Source organism: Pipistrellus hanaki (genome assembly GCF_964339955.1).
Source record: "Pipistrellus hanaki genome assembly, chromosome: 10".
NCBI lineage: Eukaryota > Metazoa > Chordata > Mammalia > Chiroptera > Vespertilionidae > Pipistrellus > Pipistrellus hanaki.
Genome location: NC_140512.1, coordinates 13,845,471 through 13,861,849, shown reverse-complemented (window position 1 = coordinate 13,861,849; position 16,379 = coordinate 13,845,471).

The following is a 16,379-nucleotide window of genomic DNA, read 5'->3' as shown; positions in this document are numbered from 1 at the left end:
TGGTCTCTCAGAAGGAACATGTCCCTGAGCTGATGAGAAGAAGCAGCATGCACTTGTGGGAATTAGGTCTGTCTCTTTATCTGCACTAGCTAGGGCTGGTAGGGCTCATACAGCCTCTCTGAGACTCGGTTTTCTTATCTGTTAACTTAGTGGCTTCCTGGTTTTGAATTTCACTGATTTATTTCTATCTCTTTATAAACCAGCTCTCTATGTTCCTCTGTAAATATGCTGGATGATGATCCTTAAATATCCACCGGGTCTAATCAGCTATATCTAGGGCAGCACAGTCAACATGATTCTGAGCTCTAAGCACAAACTTAGATTCTGGGCTCTGCCCTTGATGGCGAGGCAGTGTAGTTAATGACGGTCTCGGTGAAAGGGAAAGGGACTGGGCTGGGTAGAGTGCCATAAATGTATCCTATAAGACCCTATTTCCCTTCCTGATGGGGTTCCTGACTACTTCTCAACCTCACTACTCCTCCACAGTCCTGTATGCCTCACATCCTGCACTGATCTTCCCATCCTCTTTCTCTCACATCTCCAAGCCTTCACCCCAGCTGGTTCTTCTACTTGGGAGCACACTTTCCTCTCTCCTCCTAACTAGCTCCTTCTTGCCTACCAGGTCTCCATGTAGTGTAATTTCCTTCAACCAATCTTCCAGGGCAAAATTAGGTGCTTTCTCATCTGTTTTCCTCCAGCTCCCAGATCATTGTAGCAGTTAACACACTATACTATTTCATTATCTACCCCTCCAACTAGCCTGTATACTTCTCAAGGGCAGTTTTCCCAGAACCTGTGCCTATAGCTGCCTGGCATATTGTCAGTGACCAATAAATGCTAAACAAATAACTCCATCAACTCCCCAGATTCCCTTTCCTTCTCTGCTCCACCCTGCTGCGCTTCCCAATCAATCACTCCAACAGTTTTACAAACTTTCTCAGTCCCCTCACTCTGTATTTCTATGCCCTACCAGGCCTGCACCCCACTCATCCTCAACCCTGATTCAATTCAAACCTCTCTTTTCTTCCTGGGCTGCCAACGCTGCCAGAAAAATTACAGACCGATGCTGAAAGGAACCATTTCAATCAAAGGTCTCCGGTCTCCATGGAGCAATGAGTGGAGTTCAGCAATTTTGAAACTTTTTCTTGGTCTTGTAGATTTTTTCATTCCCTAGGCAGCTGTTCTAAAACTTTCCTGGCATGCAGTCTAATTTAAGCCTCAGGTTGATGCAGTCATGTTCTGGCCTGTCCGGATATGTTGAGGGGGGATATTAAGAGAGAGTTCTCTGAAGTCTGCTGACATGGGACCTAGATTTGCCCATGGCTAAGTTTTAGATGATACAGTGGTGTGAGGCAGGAGATGATGATGATGGAATCTGAAGATGCCTTCAAGACAGAAATCTTGTGAGGCTATTATTCAAATGTATGCCTAATCCAGTCCTCGGGTGTTTGTCTGTCTACCAGAGAGAAAGAAATAAAAAATGAAGGAGCTGTTTCTCTTCACACTGAAGCCCATGCAGGCTTTGGAATATGCTAACGGACAATAATCCGAGGAACCAGCAGTAGGAATCTGCCAGGTCAGAAGAAGCAGTGGGTAGAACAAAGCCCAGAAAAGCGGCTGAGGGTCAAAGGAGTGGCCCCTGAATGTGGCTGTACAGTAGCAGCCATCCACTGGGGTCACTGGCAAGAAACCAACGGTGCCCAGGAAGCATATGGAGACCCTGGTATCACAGAAGGAACATGTTCCTGAGCATATGAAAAACACTCTGGTAACTCCTGAAATAGTTTTGGGACATTTTTAAGAATTGCTAGACCTAATGAAAAATATGTAGAGCTAGAGTGACCTAGGTTACACTTGAATACGCTTCTTAATCTTTACCCGCCTCTGGGCACTGAATTTGCCACCCACTCCACAGAGAAAATAAACATTATTAAATATAGTCTTCTACCATTTCTTGCCTCACCTCCAAATACTAAGTGCAAATTCTTGACCTGCTTTCCTGTGACAGGAATAATCAGAATGAGGAAGAGAAAACATACTACAGCATCCATCCGGGGTTGGAGGGAGACTTGATGAGAAGGAGCAAAAGCAGATTGAGCAAGTCTGAGTCCAGAGTGGATGAACATTGGTCCGGGGACCTCCTCTGGGTCCATGAATATGGATATGGATGTGGGAGATGCTGCCTGTCTTCAGTACAGAGACTTAACTCTGGGGGAGGAGAAAAAACTCACACAGCGTCAGCCATGCATACATCAATACTTAACAATATTTTAAATCACATGGTCACCTAGAAAAGCCTTACCTGCCATAATCCTTCAGTGTGAGGGTTGAGGGCTACGAGGGAGTAGTCTTCAAAGGGCAGATGGATGGGCTTTGAAAGGAAACTTATAAAGTAGAAAACTGAAGAGAAGGAGAAGAAGAAAAAGAAGGAGAAGGAGGAGGGAGAGGAAGAAGAAAGGAAGACAGAAGAAACAGAAAACTTCATAACCCAAATCCAAGCCTCAGTTGGGAAAGACAGATACCTTCATCTGAGCTATGGTCCAACTCAGGAAGGGAAATGGAACACTACCTGCTGTGATCTTGTCTGAATCCCGTTACAAGTGAACTGCTGGATCAAAACGTCTGCCCCGAATGCCTTTCCTGGGCCCATACATAAGGTGAGCCAGTGTTCTTCTGAAGCCATGAAGAAGAAAAAAAAGAAAGAAATTGGCTTGGTATGGAAATGCAATAAACTTAAAAGCAGTAGGCCCATTATTTTTTTCTCAAGATTGACATTTATCAATAAATATCAGTTTATACCTGGCCTAGACATGTGATATTTCGACATACATGTCACATTTGCAGTGAAAAAGTTCACCGACCAAAAAAAAAAAAAAGAAAAAAAGAAAGCAAATCATTTAAATTAAATACTTTCTTTATTAGATTTCATTTTCCAGCTCTTTTCATTTAATAGACTTTTTTTTTCCCTTAATTTCAAATGGTATAATGCCTTTTGGCTGAACAATGATTATCTTGCCTACCCAATGGCCTTTTTTCTGTCAATGGCAATTAAATACACAAAGATGGTGTGCTTTCTAACTGTTTAAGATTCTTATTTTCCCATTACACATCAGAAATTTTGCTTATGTCAACCAAATTTTGTTACAAAAATTTTATTTGATAAAAAAGGATCTCATGTAGAATTGTACACCCGAAACCCATATAATTTTATTAAGCAATGTCACCCCAAGAATTTCAAATCCCCAAATTAAAATGCAAACGTCCTAGAGGAATGCCAACTGCAAGTTGTTTTACTGTGTAACTACTGTAGGGCTTTTTACATACTGAAAACCAGATTTATTAGCCTTTTTGTTTTCTTAAAATGTTATTTTCTAGTCTCACCTAATATAAACCTTCACACACAAAAAAAATTTAATGTTATTTACTACTACATGGCTTCATACTTTTTATGTGGGATTTTAACACTCCTTATCTCAAATGATCATTATCTATCACTTAGTGAGCATAGGCAAATCTTTTAGATAAAAGTGAACAAAATAGATCCCAAAGCTATTTTTTATAAAAACATTCTACATTATAAAACTCTTGTTAAACCATAGGAATAAATACCCACATCAGATTAAAATACAAAGTTATGATTCTTCCTTTTTTCAACTGTTTCTGAACCATGAAAATGAATTCTATGTGTTATTGCACTTTTGAATGGCTTCTAAAGTTTCAAAATTCAAGCTTAGACACTTTACTCATTCCTCTGACCATGGGATTATATTCTTTGAAACACACAAAATCTATTTAATTCCAAACTTTTATACAAAACGTAATTTTTGTCTACCTGGTTTTATTCAGCAATCTAAATGAAACTAGATTTGACCAATGACCAATGAGGGGTTCTTAATATAGATGTTCAAAAAGGGGGGGAAATGTATATTAAGAAAACTCTATTCTAGAATCAGGTCTTTGGTGGGGGAGAAATAACTCTTCCCCCAAATTGTCTTTGTTCTAAATGCCCAGATAGGAAAGACAACATGGATCCCACTGTGCCCACAGAGGGGACCTGACCACAAGGATCTGAAAATTTGTAATGAATTCTGCCCATCAACAACTTAGGCCATTCAGTCCTTTGCTCACTCCTTCAGTGGGACTCTCTGTTCACCTCCTCTCTGGCAATCTATAATCCTCACTTCCTCCAGGACCCAGCTCTCAGCCTCTGACCTGCTACTGTCCATGCTAATCCTCTCTCACTTCTTTCTTTCATCGCTCCACACAGGGTTTGGAATCCTGCTTCCCCAGCCAGGCTATAAGTTCTCCAAGGGCCAAAAGTTTACCTCTGCTTCTCCTGTCTCTCCAGGTGCCTGTTCAATTAATGCACTAATAATAATTTTATTCTTCTTTAGGTGAAAGATATTGAATGCAGAGGACATGACTTCCAAACCACACTAATCTATTAGGATACCTATGACTCAGGGACTCACTAACACTACTTAATGCATTATTTATCTAGTTTATTGATTCTATTTTCCATCTATAATAAATGTGCATGCCTTCTTCCCAAACAATAGCTCACTAAGTACAAGATAACTCAACTTCACTTAAAACCTGCCACTGGCTTCTATGAGCTGCTTAAGCACTTATTTTTTATGAGCTCAGGGCTCCTGGGTCTATCAAAATTCTTGTCTATAAATGAATCTTCTTAATCACATCACTCTGGATTTTGACATCAATTCTCATTAAGTAATTCTGCCCATTTGTTAGTTCAGCTAGCCTATGTTGTGATATCAAAGAAACCAAGATTTCTTGGTGGTTTTGTAACCTAAAAGTTTGGCCTTAGCTCACACAAGTCTTTGCTTTTGATAGCAAGACTCTCCTCTAGTCCCTATAACATAAGAAGAGAGCAGAGGGAGGAAGGACAATTGCCTTAATGTGCCCTGCCAGCACAGCCAAGTGTTTGGCGAGCCTGTGCAGGGCGATGAAGGATGGAGAAATGATAGACAGAGAATAAGCTGGGTCTAGGTGGGTCTTCTGTGCCTGGTTGAGGCCACAGAACAGATCAAGCCCGCAAAGCTTGAGGCTTTATTTATAGTCAGGGACAAACAAGGTAATCTACAATGTAAGTTTCACTTGTTTTGGCAGCGCTTGCTGTCCCCCCCCCCCCCCCCAGCCCATTAGCTACCCAGAAAGGATCTAGGGAGCAGTCACAAGATCAAGCTTAATTATACTTAGAGGGCTGTGCCTTCCAAGCAGGTCAATACCAGGCTTAACCCTATAACTGCTTCCTACACCTTAACATAAAAGTGACTCTACGACTCTTCCACTTTTAATCCATTGGTCAGAACTGGTCACATAGTCCCAACTTGCTTACAAGAGAAGCTAAGAAATGCAAGGCAGCACATAGACATTATTAACAGCCTATGGCACACCATCCTTCAAGGCCCAACTCAACTGCTTTTTGGTTTTTTTTATCCTCCACAACGTTCTCTGCAATCCTCCTCAAATAGGTGTCATTTTAGCTCCAAATACCCAACACCACACAGGGCCAGGTTCATGCCTTCCAAGGTTTATATTTTCTGCCACAGATGGGAAGTGCTTGTTTTCTCTACACTTCCTGACCCCTGTGCTCCTTGAAGTCAGGGACTATGTTATATTCAGCTCTTTAAGGCCCCTAGCACTGGTCAAGAATCTTTGCCGAGTTCACAGGAATCAGATACAGACCAAGGAACATAGGGATATGAAAGCACCTTTAAGAAAACAGAAGTTAAAAAATTAATTAATTAATTAATTAATTAATTAAAAATTAAAAATTAAAAAAAAACAGCAAGGTTTATAGAAATTCAGAAACAAAGCCTCCCTTTGGAAAATCCTTCCTCATTTTCTCCTGTTTTGGCGGGCACAGCAAGACAGCATCATTTGAAAACATTGGCAATGACTGAACAATACATTACAGATTTGCTTAATATCGGCAGTTTAAGGAATGTTCCTTTGAACAGGCTCAGCAAAGTTGAGCTCTCGCTCCTAGAACTGTTGTAAAAGTCAGAAGGCAGCTTTCTGCCAGAAGTGAAGTATCAAGTCATAAGTGCCCCCCAGTGACTGCCTGGGCTAGCTGGTGTGGGTTTTCTCCCTTCTACTTTTCAGAAAGAAAAGATAGCAAAAAGTTCCTTCAGCAAGCTGCCAAGGTGCTCCCAGGCCATTGTGCAGAATCATTGTCAGGTTAAATTAGGGAGTACAGACTCCATGAGTGTAAAAAAATCAATACTTGATGGAAGATTGCTCCCCGGAAAATCTGTTTTGATTCCAGGATTAATTTGCGACCAAAGGCTTCTGCAAAATGACATGCCATTAGTCAGAAAACGAACACGTTCCGTGCTTGAAATTGGATGGAAATATGTCAGCCGGTTGACCCATTCATTCTCCTCATTCTCTAGGCAGAGGAGTGGGTGTGGTAGCTGTGTGAATCAGTGCCCCAAACCTGGTCCATTTTCAGAACAGAATAAAAAAATATATTTTTTAAAAGTCCAATGTGAATTGGGAGTAGTCTCCAGGCCATTGTTGGGAAATTATTGCAAATGTGTTCTGTCAAGGCAAATGCATTTGTCTGGAAGGTCCAACTCTCTTGAGTTTTCTAAGCCTCAGAATAAACCCTACTAAAAATCTTAAAATAAAGCAAGAATTCCCCCCTTGCTCCCAAAGCAGTGACCTGCAATATTTATGACGATGTAATGTCTTTGTCATACATAGTAACATTCCTCTCACTCCGACCTGTTAGGTTTCTTCAACTACAAACTTTTGCAAGAGGCAGGTTCCAGCTCTTTATTTGTGCTAATGTCCTCAACCATCGGTGCCATTAGATCTGCGGCAGGGATGAATTTCATCCCACTCCCTAATACCTGTAAGTATCACTTGCTGTGATATTTAAATCAAATGAAATCTAATTCTGAGGCCATCAGAAACAAAAGTCAAAACATGGACAGGGGCAGGTGCCAAGAAGAGAAACAGCTGAGAGAGGGAGGTTTATAGAGAGAGGATTTCTCAAGGGCCACAAGATGTGTGAAAAGAAGAGGGTAAAAGAACAAGACGTTTAAACATGTGCTGTTATTAATGTTCTTGGAGAGATTCAAGCAAAGGTTAAAATACTCATTAATTATCTCAACTGCTATGTGTGTATTTGTATAAAAAGCAAGCCTGGTGCTTGCTTTGGCTGCACATATATTAAAATTGGATGATATAGAGAAGATTAGCAAGGCCCATGTGCAAGAATGACACACAAATTTGTGGTGTTCCATAATTTTACAAAATCTTACCATTTGTGACGGCATGAGTGGACGTAGACAGTATTATTCTAAGTAAAATAAGTAAATCGGAAGAGACAAATACCCTGTCATTTCACTTATATGTGGAATCTAATGAATAATATAAACAAATAAACAAAACAGAAACATATTCACACATATAGAGAACAGAATGATGGTTGCCAGGGGAGAGGAGTTTTGGGGGACTGGGTGAAAAAGGTGAAGGGATTGAGAAGTACAGATTGGTAGTTACAAAACAGCGATGAGGATGCAAAATACAGTATAGGAAAAATAGTCAATGATATTGTAATAAATGTCAGGGGGAACACTTTATAAAGTATATGATTGTCTAACAACTATGTCATACACCTGAAACTAATATTAAATAATATTGAATGTAAACTGTAACTGACAAATTTTTTAAGTAAAAAAAAAGAAAAAAACATCGTCCTCTGCTGGAATTCTGATTGTATCATCATCCATCAAGATAGTCTCTAAATAACTTTTGGGTCTCTGTAACTGAGGCAGGGTCCAAGGATTCTGGAACAACCTGTGACTCATGCTGCCAATGGGGCGAGAACAGTACTCAGCACATGATGGGCACTGAAGGAATGTCAGCTCCTCAGGAAGTTGCAGTGTTCAGGAGCCAGGGGGTGAGAGAGAGAGAGAAAGAGAGAAAGAGAGAGAGAGAGAGAGAGAGAGAGAGAGAGAGAGAGAGAGAGAGAGAGAGAGAGAGACTTTATTTGAATAATTTAGCATATTATTCTTGGACTTGTCCTTTTGGGAGGGAACAGTGAGAATAGAACATTCTAGAAATGACTAATGAAATAGGGACAGAAGACTTGGTACTACTCTTTCCCTTCCCCTTTAACTTGTAAAGTTTGAGTGTTAATATGCTGGCCTTTGAATTGTAAGTCTGCCCAGGGCATTTCAGTAGCTAAGTGTTGAGTAAAATGCCTGCAAATGGGGTATTTAAGAAAGGGCCCGACTGAATAGATAGATCTCAGCCTGACAGCCTGACCATGTGAGAGCACCTGCCTTGGCAGACGGCCAGGGAAAAGGGTCCCACGTGTGACTCTCCTTGATGACAGCATCTCATTATTTGAGATTAGAACTCTAAGGACCAACATTTGTTGGTGCCCCTATTGGTATTCCTGGTTGGTAAAGGCCTAAAGAAGAGGCCTTTTTATCCTACAGACACTTGTAAACCACTTTTGAGTCAGGAAATTGGGATTGGTAGGGGGACAAACTCTAATATAGTTTTCATCACCAGGCACGAAAATAAAAGTAGCATGTCAAATAGTTGAAGGCAAATTTTATTTCAAATTCTTCTTTAATAATAGCAAATCTTTAAGACATCACTAGAATTAAGTATTTTTGTCAATTATTTAGTAAGTGCCTAATTTGCTCTTGCTAGGGAAGAAAATTACATGGTTGTTTTTAAACTATTAAATAATATTTTGAAGGCATTGACAGAACAAGTAGCAAGCAAGGAATTGGCCAGTCACTCTGCTATAGGAAAACTCTGGGGCAGCTCCGTTTTGTCGTATTACTAGGTGAAATTGAAGAGAAAGAAAGTAGTTAATGTCTCTGAACTACATCTGCAAATTCTAAGGGAAAGTCATACATAAAGTTCATTGTCCTTTATCAGACGAAGTAGAAAAGCCCACAACTTACATCATATTTAATGATGAAAGACTGAATGCTTTTCCCCTAACTCAGAAACAAGACAAGAATGGCCACTCTCACCACTTCCATTCAGCATTGTACTGGAGGTTCTGGCCTTATTTCTATAGAAATAAGAAGACTTATTTCTACAGATAGAATGATCATATATGTAGAATATCCTATGGCATCTACCAGAAAAACAGCTACTAGAATTAATAATTAAGTTTAGTAAAGTGACAGGATACTGTATCAATATACAAAACTCAATTGTATTTTATACTAACCATGAATAATCAGAAATTGAAATTCAAAAGATAATATTTACAACAAAAGATATTAAATAATTAGGGGTGAATCTGACAAAAGTCAAGAAAAACTGCAGGATCCTGTTGAGAGAAATTAAGGAAGACCTAAATAAATGGAGAATGACAATGTGTCATGTTCAGAAGACTAAATATTGTTAAGATGTCATTTCTCTCCAACTAGATCTGTAATTCTATTCAATTTCAATCAAAACCTCAGCATACTTTTTTTGTACAAATAGATAAACCTATTCTGACATATGGAAAAGCAAAGGATCATCTAGAATAGCCACAATCACTTTGAAAGAGATACTAGCTGATTTCAAGACTTATTATAAAGCTACAGTAATCAAGACAATATGGCATTGGCATTAAGATCAACAAATAGATCAATGGGACAAAATAGAGAATTAAGAAGTAGACCATCACATATGTGGGCAATTGGCTTTTTTTTACAAACATGTAAAAGAAGTTATAGGGAAACAATATCTTTTTTTCAATTATACTTACCATGCTATATTATTTTATATTAGTTTCAGGTGTACAGCATAATGGTTAGACATTTACATAATTCATGAAGTGATTTCCCCCAATAAGTCTAGTACCCATTTAGTATCATGCATACTTATTATAATATTATTGACTATTTTTCCTATGCTGTACTTTACAATCTCATGACTATTTTGTAACTACCAATTTGTATTTCTTTAACTTTTATTTTTTGGAATTTCAATTCATTAACTTACTAATGATTCTTTATTTAATACATTTTTTCTTTTTTCTTTCAACAATTATATAATTTAAAAAGTGATCTCACCACCAAAGCTGGTTTGGCCCAGTGGTAGAGCATCAGTCTGCGGACTGAAAGGTCCCAGGTTCGATTCCGGTCAAGGGAGGGCACATCCCCGGTGGGGGGTGTTCAAGAGGCAGCTGGTCGATGTTTCTCCCTCATTGATGTTTCTAGCTCTCTATCTCTCTCCCTTCCTCTCTGTAAAAAATCAATAAAAATATTTTTTTTAAAGTGATCTCACCAATATTTCAAGTACCCACCTGGCACCATGCTTACTTATTACAATATTATTAACTACATTCTCTATTCTGTACTTTACATCCCCATAGCTATTTATTTTGTTAATTCTCATCCCAGGATATTTTTTCCATTGATTTTTAGAGAGAGTGGAAGGGAGGAGGGGGGAGAAAGAAAGAGAGAGACATAGATGTGAAAGAGATAGATCGATTAGTTGTACCCCAACTGGACAGGTAGGTGCCCTCAACCTGGAATCAAACCTATGATCCTTTGGTGTGCAGGCCAATGCTCTAACCACTGAGAAACACTGCCAAGGGCCCTATAAATATTTTATGTAACTACTAGTTTGTACTTCTCACCTTTTTCACCCAGCTCCCAACATTGCTCCTTGCTAACAACCATCAATTTGTCCTCTATATCTATGAATCTGTTTGTTCTTTAGATTCTAAATATAAGTAAAATCATATAGCATTTGTCTTTCTCTGTCTGACATATTTCACTTATCATAATATCCTCTAGGTCCATTCATGTTGCAAATGGTAAGATTTCATTCTCATGGCTGAGTAATACTCCCTTGTATATAGTATGCTTCACATCTTCTTTATCCAATTGTCTGTTGATGAGAACTTAGATTGCTTTCATTTCTTGACTATTGTAAACTAGTAGCTCTGCGCATGAATCTGTATACCAGTAGCTCTCTACAGGGCCTAGCTGTTCCACTCCTGCTGCCCAGAGACTCTCCACAGCCCAGAGGATTATCTGTGGCCGGGCGGTGAAGCAAGCATTTTGCCAGGCCACTCATGCTGCCCACTCTCAGCGGCTGCCCCCCCCCCCCCCCCCCCCCCCCCCCGCCCAGGACTGGGAGACTCCAGTGGGACTGAGAATACTGGGCTCTACCATCTTGTGTCTATGGGTACCGCCATCTTTGTGACAGAGTGATGGTTAATTTGCATATTGCCCTTTTATTAGATAGGATAATGCTGGTGTCATGTGCACTTGAAAAATGTTGGAATGAAATGCTCTAAAACTAACAATTAAATCCATCTGGTCTACGTGCCATTTAAGGCTGCTGTTTCCTTGTTGATTTTATGTCTGGAAGATCTATCCATTGATGACAACGGGGTATTAAGGATTCCCCACTATGACTGTGTTATTGTTGATCTTTTATGTCTGTCAGAATTTGCTTTATATATTTAGGTGCTCCTATGTTAAGTGTATAAATGTTTACAAGGGTTATATCCTTTTATTGGATTTATGCCAATTTGCTTTATATATTTAGGTGCTCTTATGTTAAGTGTATAAATGTTTATAAGGGTTATATCCTTTTATTGGATTTATCCCTTTATCATTATGAAATGTTTTCTTCATCTTTATTTTAAAATCTATTTTGTCCGATATAAGTATTACTACCTCAGGTTTTCTTTTTCCTTTCCATTTGCATGAAATATCTTCCTGCTTCCATTTACTTTGAGTCTGTGTGTGTGTTTTTATCTGAACTGGATCTCCTGTAGACAGAATATATATCAGTCTTCTTTTCTTATCCATTCAGGTACCCTATTTCTTTTGACTGAATAATTGAATCCATTTACATTTATTTTTTTATTTTTTAGTTAAGTTTTTTCATATTGAATTATTGGGATAACATTGATTAGTAAAGTTATATAGGTTTCAGGTATACAGTTCTATAATACATGATCTGTATATTGTATTGTGTGTTTACCACCCCAATCCATTTACATTTAAAGTGATTATTGATTGATAGGTAGTTATTACCATTTTATTATTCATATCTATGTTCATCTTTTTTGTTCTTCTTAAAGAAGTTTCTTTAACATTTCTTATAATACTAGTTTGGTGGTGATGAACTCCTTTAGCTTTTTCTTATATATGTAACTCTATCTCACTTTCAATTTTAAATTATAGAATTGCTGAGCAGAGTATTGGTTGTAGGTCCTTGCTTTTCATTTCTTTGAATATTGGATACAGATTTCTAGGATTTTGAAATAGTCAGTCTACTCATCTTCTTAATTGATGGAGCCTCAAGAGATTACTAAAAATTTAAATCATGGTAAACTTGGAAGGGTAAATAGAAGTGTGACTATCACTGTTATAGTATGTTTTACATATTTTGGCCCTAGTGAAAATGTAAATTAGCCCTTATTCCTGTTGTCCTCAGAATCTTCTAGAGACAAGCAGAGGAGAAACACAAGATTATAATTCTGAACCCAGAAAGGTTGGGTCACCCATTGAACATCTATTGGTCTTCTTACTATACTATGTTTTCATTCTACAGAATTTTGATCACCATTAGTAAGCCAATATTCATTGTAAATTTTATAACTAAGACATTGTATAGAGTGTTTGTGAAAATTACTTGATTTTGGAAATGTCTCAACATCTTGAGAAGCCCTAATGTTTTGTAACACTTAAGTCAGGAAATTTTGCCCTGGAGAGGTTAAAATGAGATGTTAGTTCTCTACATAGTCTTCCCCGCACTCTAATCAGCACCATCTAAACTATCATGGGCTAAGAGCTGAAAACCCAAGCCGGTTTCATGAAGTTCAAGTCCTCTTCCTAATGCAGTCTTCCTCCTAAATATCAACCATTTCTCTTCTCTTACTTCTGATTCACCAGGCTAGATCACGCCCATCTTCACCTGTGAATCACTGAGCTGGCTTGATCCACACTGCATCATCAAATATTCATTCCAAAGGAGCTCACATATTCTAGATAGAGTATATCTTGAATTTCAGCCAAGCTGGTGACAGTCTCCTCACAGTGAAGCTCTTGAAGCTGTTCCTGGATAAATGTCCCAGGCAACTTAACACCAGGCACAAAGTTGAAAACATGATGTGCCCATGGACAAATGGAGCATTTACGAGATTAACTGACAAATAGGTTTAAACGCTTCAAACTTAAGATCCATGCTCCAAAGCCCACTCATAATTCAGATGTCCTGCCATCCTTCTTAGCTAGCTGATAATATTTCCAATGGCAACAGTCTGACAAGACTGGCACAGGCAGTGCTGACAAGGAGCCATTGTCAGAGAAGTTAGTCTGACAGAGGATAGGTCTGCCAGGTGAGTTGGGCTTACCAGAACCCAAAACTTCTCAGTAGAGTTCACAATCTCTATTAACCACCACTTACAGATCTAATACCCTTTGTCTTTAAATGGCCATCACTAAACAAACAAAAAAAATTGTTAGAACACAAGAAGTATTTTCCAATTTGAGCATATTTTCTAGACAACATCACTGTCAAAGAGCATGATTATTAAGGGCCCATAATTGCTTCCAAATGGAAATGGAATTCGGCTTGCCAAATTTGAGATTTCTAAAGCCATCCTATCAAGCTAAGTCTTTCCCGCTGTGTGTTAATTTGAATGATAATCTTATCTGCCATGGTTGCCTATCTGCAGACTGGCAGTGAGGACGAGAGTCCCCATGACTATCTTAGGAAGCTGACAATCCTTCTACACTTCCATTTCCTAATCTATAAAACAGAGAGCATCACAAGCATCCAACCACCTTACAGAGTCTACCCTTAGTTCATACCCATGTTTGACAAATTTGTATAAAATTCCCCAGGTCTTAGGGAGTGGTCCCACACACAGCATTTTTATCTGCTTATAAAGCTTTACTAATGAGGGAGGATACTAAAGTTAAAATAGAAGGAAAATGCATAAGATTTCTATTTTCCCTACATCCTATCTTACCCAGAAAAGGAAACATACTCAATTACTAACTTAGCACAGAGATTCAGGCCCATGGCTCTGAAACGGCAGCTGGTGTACATAGAGACTCCTTTCTTAAGTACACAGGATCTAGCACAGGCACTGCAAGGAGTCAGAGGCCTGCACACTTTTGCCTTCTGATGCTGTCTGAGAATCTGCATATCTAAAAAAAAAAAAAAAAAGTTATAAAATACAGTTGCTATTTTAAGGGGCCTGAAAAAAAATATCTCAGCTGGGTAAACTGCCTTTGGCTCTGAATAAAAGAATGTGGTATTTATATCAGAAGGATAAATAACTCCACAGGGCTCCTCAGGCCCTCTCTCCCATCATCACACATAATGACTATTACCCTCCAGTCCCTCGCTACCCCCACTACACCCACCGTACACACACACACATGCTCTCACACACTACATTCATATTCCTACTTCCTAGTCCAACAGACCTGGGCTGGGCAGTTATTATATCATGCAACATTAAAAATAACTTCAAAATCAAGTTTCATATTTTTTCCTTGGAATCCCTTGACCTGGCTATATGAAGTACCTGGCTGGAGAGAGCAGAGCCTTCCTATTTGGGTGATGGGTACAGTATTAAAGAGAACAATAATCCAGATGGCTCAGTTAATAGAGTCCCAGCAGTAAACCTTGAGTAAACCAGGGGGAACCGGGATGATTAGGAGAGAGGTAAATGCCTCAGGATTAAGCAGGGCTCTAGCTGTTGAACTACAACAGCGTTTCTCCAAGTGCACCTGGGCATCACCTGAGAAGTTTTATAGATGCAAAGTCTCAAGACCCAGACTATTGTTTTGGTTTTCCATCACTACTTCACAAATCACCACAAATTCCGCAGCTTAAAGCAACACACCAGCACGAGCAGCACATCCACGGTTTCCATGGGTCAGGAGTCAGGGACACGCTTCTGCTCAGGGTCTGACCAGGCCGAATCAAGGCATTGCTTAGGACTGTCAGCTCACCTGAAGCTTGGAGTTCTTTTCCAAGGTCACTGTGTTTTGGAAAACTCCGGTTCCTTGTGGCTACAGGACTAAGGTTCTTGCTTTCTTGGTAGCGGTCAGCCAGGGGCCATTCTCGCTCCTGAAGGATGCCACGCGGCCTTCTCCACAGATAATTTGCGCGGGAGATTTCTCTTGTTTTGAATCTCTACGGACTGCTAAGAAAAAAGCCACAAATAATATAATGCCAATATAGCACAATGATGATTATCTCACCTTTGCCATATGATAAAACCACTCAATGAGGGTATTCCACAGGGTGGGAATCTGAGGCCGTCTCAGAATTCTATCTATCACACCTTGGGAGTCAGAGTAACTAACCTGAGATCTTTGATGATTTCTCCATACCTCCCAACAGTTCTGCATAAGTTGAGAAACTTAAGGAGGTGGACTATTTGAAGGATTCTGTCAAGTGAATGTCTCCTTAGAATTTCAAAAGAAACTTTCCCCTACAAAAATATTCATCTATCCTGGGCTTCACCAGCATCCTACTCTACAGGTGCATGGGAAATCAGTCTCCACCCTGACAGCTGAAAGACCAGATCAATCAAGGGGTTAATTATACAGATCATTTTCCGAGCTCCCGCGGGCATGAAGGTTATAGACGGCCGCATATTTATGCAGTCATTGTTAAAAACTCAACTGCAGCATTTATTTCAATGAACTCCTTTGCTACATGATCTGATGCACTAAGGGACTACATAAAACATTATCTCCATTAGTTCAAATGTTCTGACTTCTTAAAAGCTTTCAGTGACTAAAGGAATACAGTAATGCATCTGCAATATACCCCCTGCAATGACAAACGTATTCATTAAAATACAAACAGCGTGGCAACAGTGAGCATGATTAGCAGGTGCGCACACACACACACATACACAGTAGCTTAAATGTGGAGATATTTAATCGCACGTTATGTTTCAGGTTTTATAGTTATTAACAGACCTGGATGATATATACAAACTCTCAGCACATCACATTAAATTGCAATCAATGCCTCAGATGTTTCCTAAGTACCCTCAGTGCTGCCTGGTACTGTCCACCGAGAACAGCAGGGGCTTCTGCTCTGAGTGGACAGAAGAGAGGGTCGTTGATATGCTCCTGCCCAATTTCCAGCCTCAAGTCTCCTCCCAGTTAGAGGTGGTTTTGTAGTACAATACTGATTTATATGGTGGGTCCCACAACTTTAACAAAATCCACCCAGGGAGACGTCCCCCAAAGCATCAAGGCATTTATCAGTGTTTAATGACGCAGTGAGAGTTGCCTTCGAAAGGAGAATAAGAGGCACTCCCCTCAACACTGTCTGCAATGGCTTTGCCCACCAGTGCCCCTTCCTCCAGACCACCCAAGTCT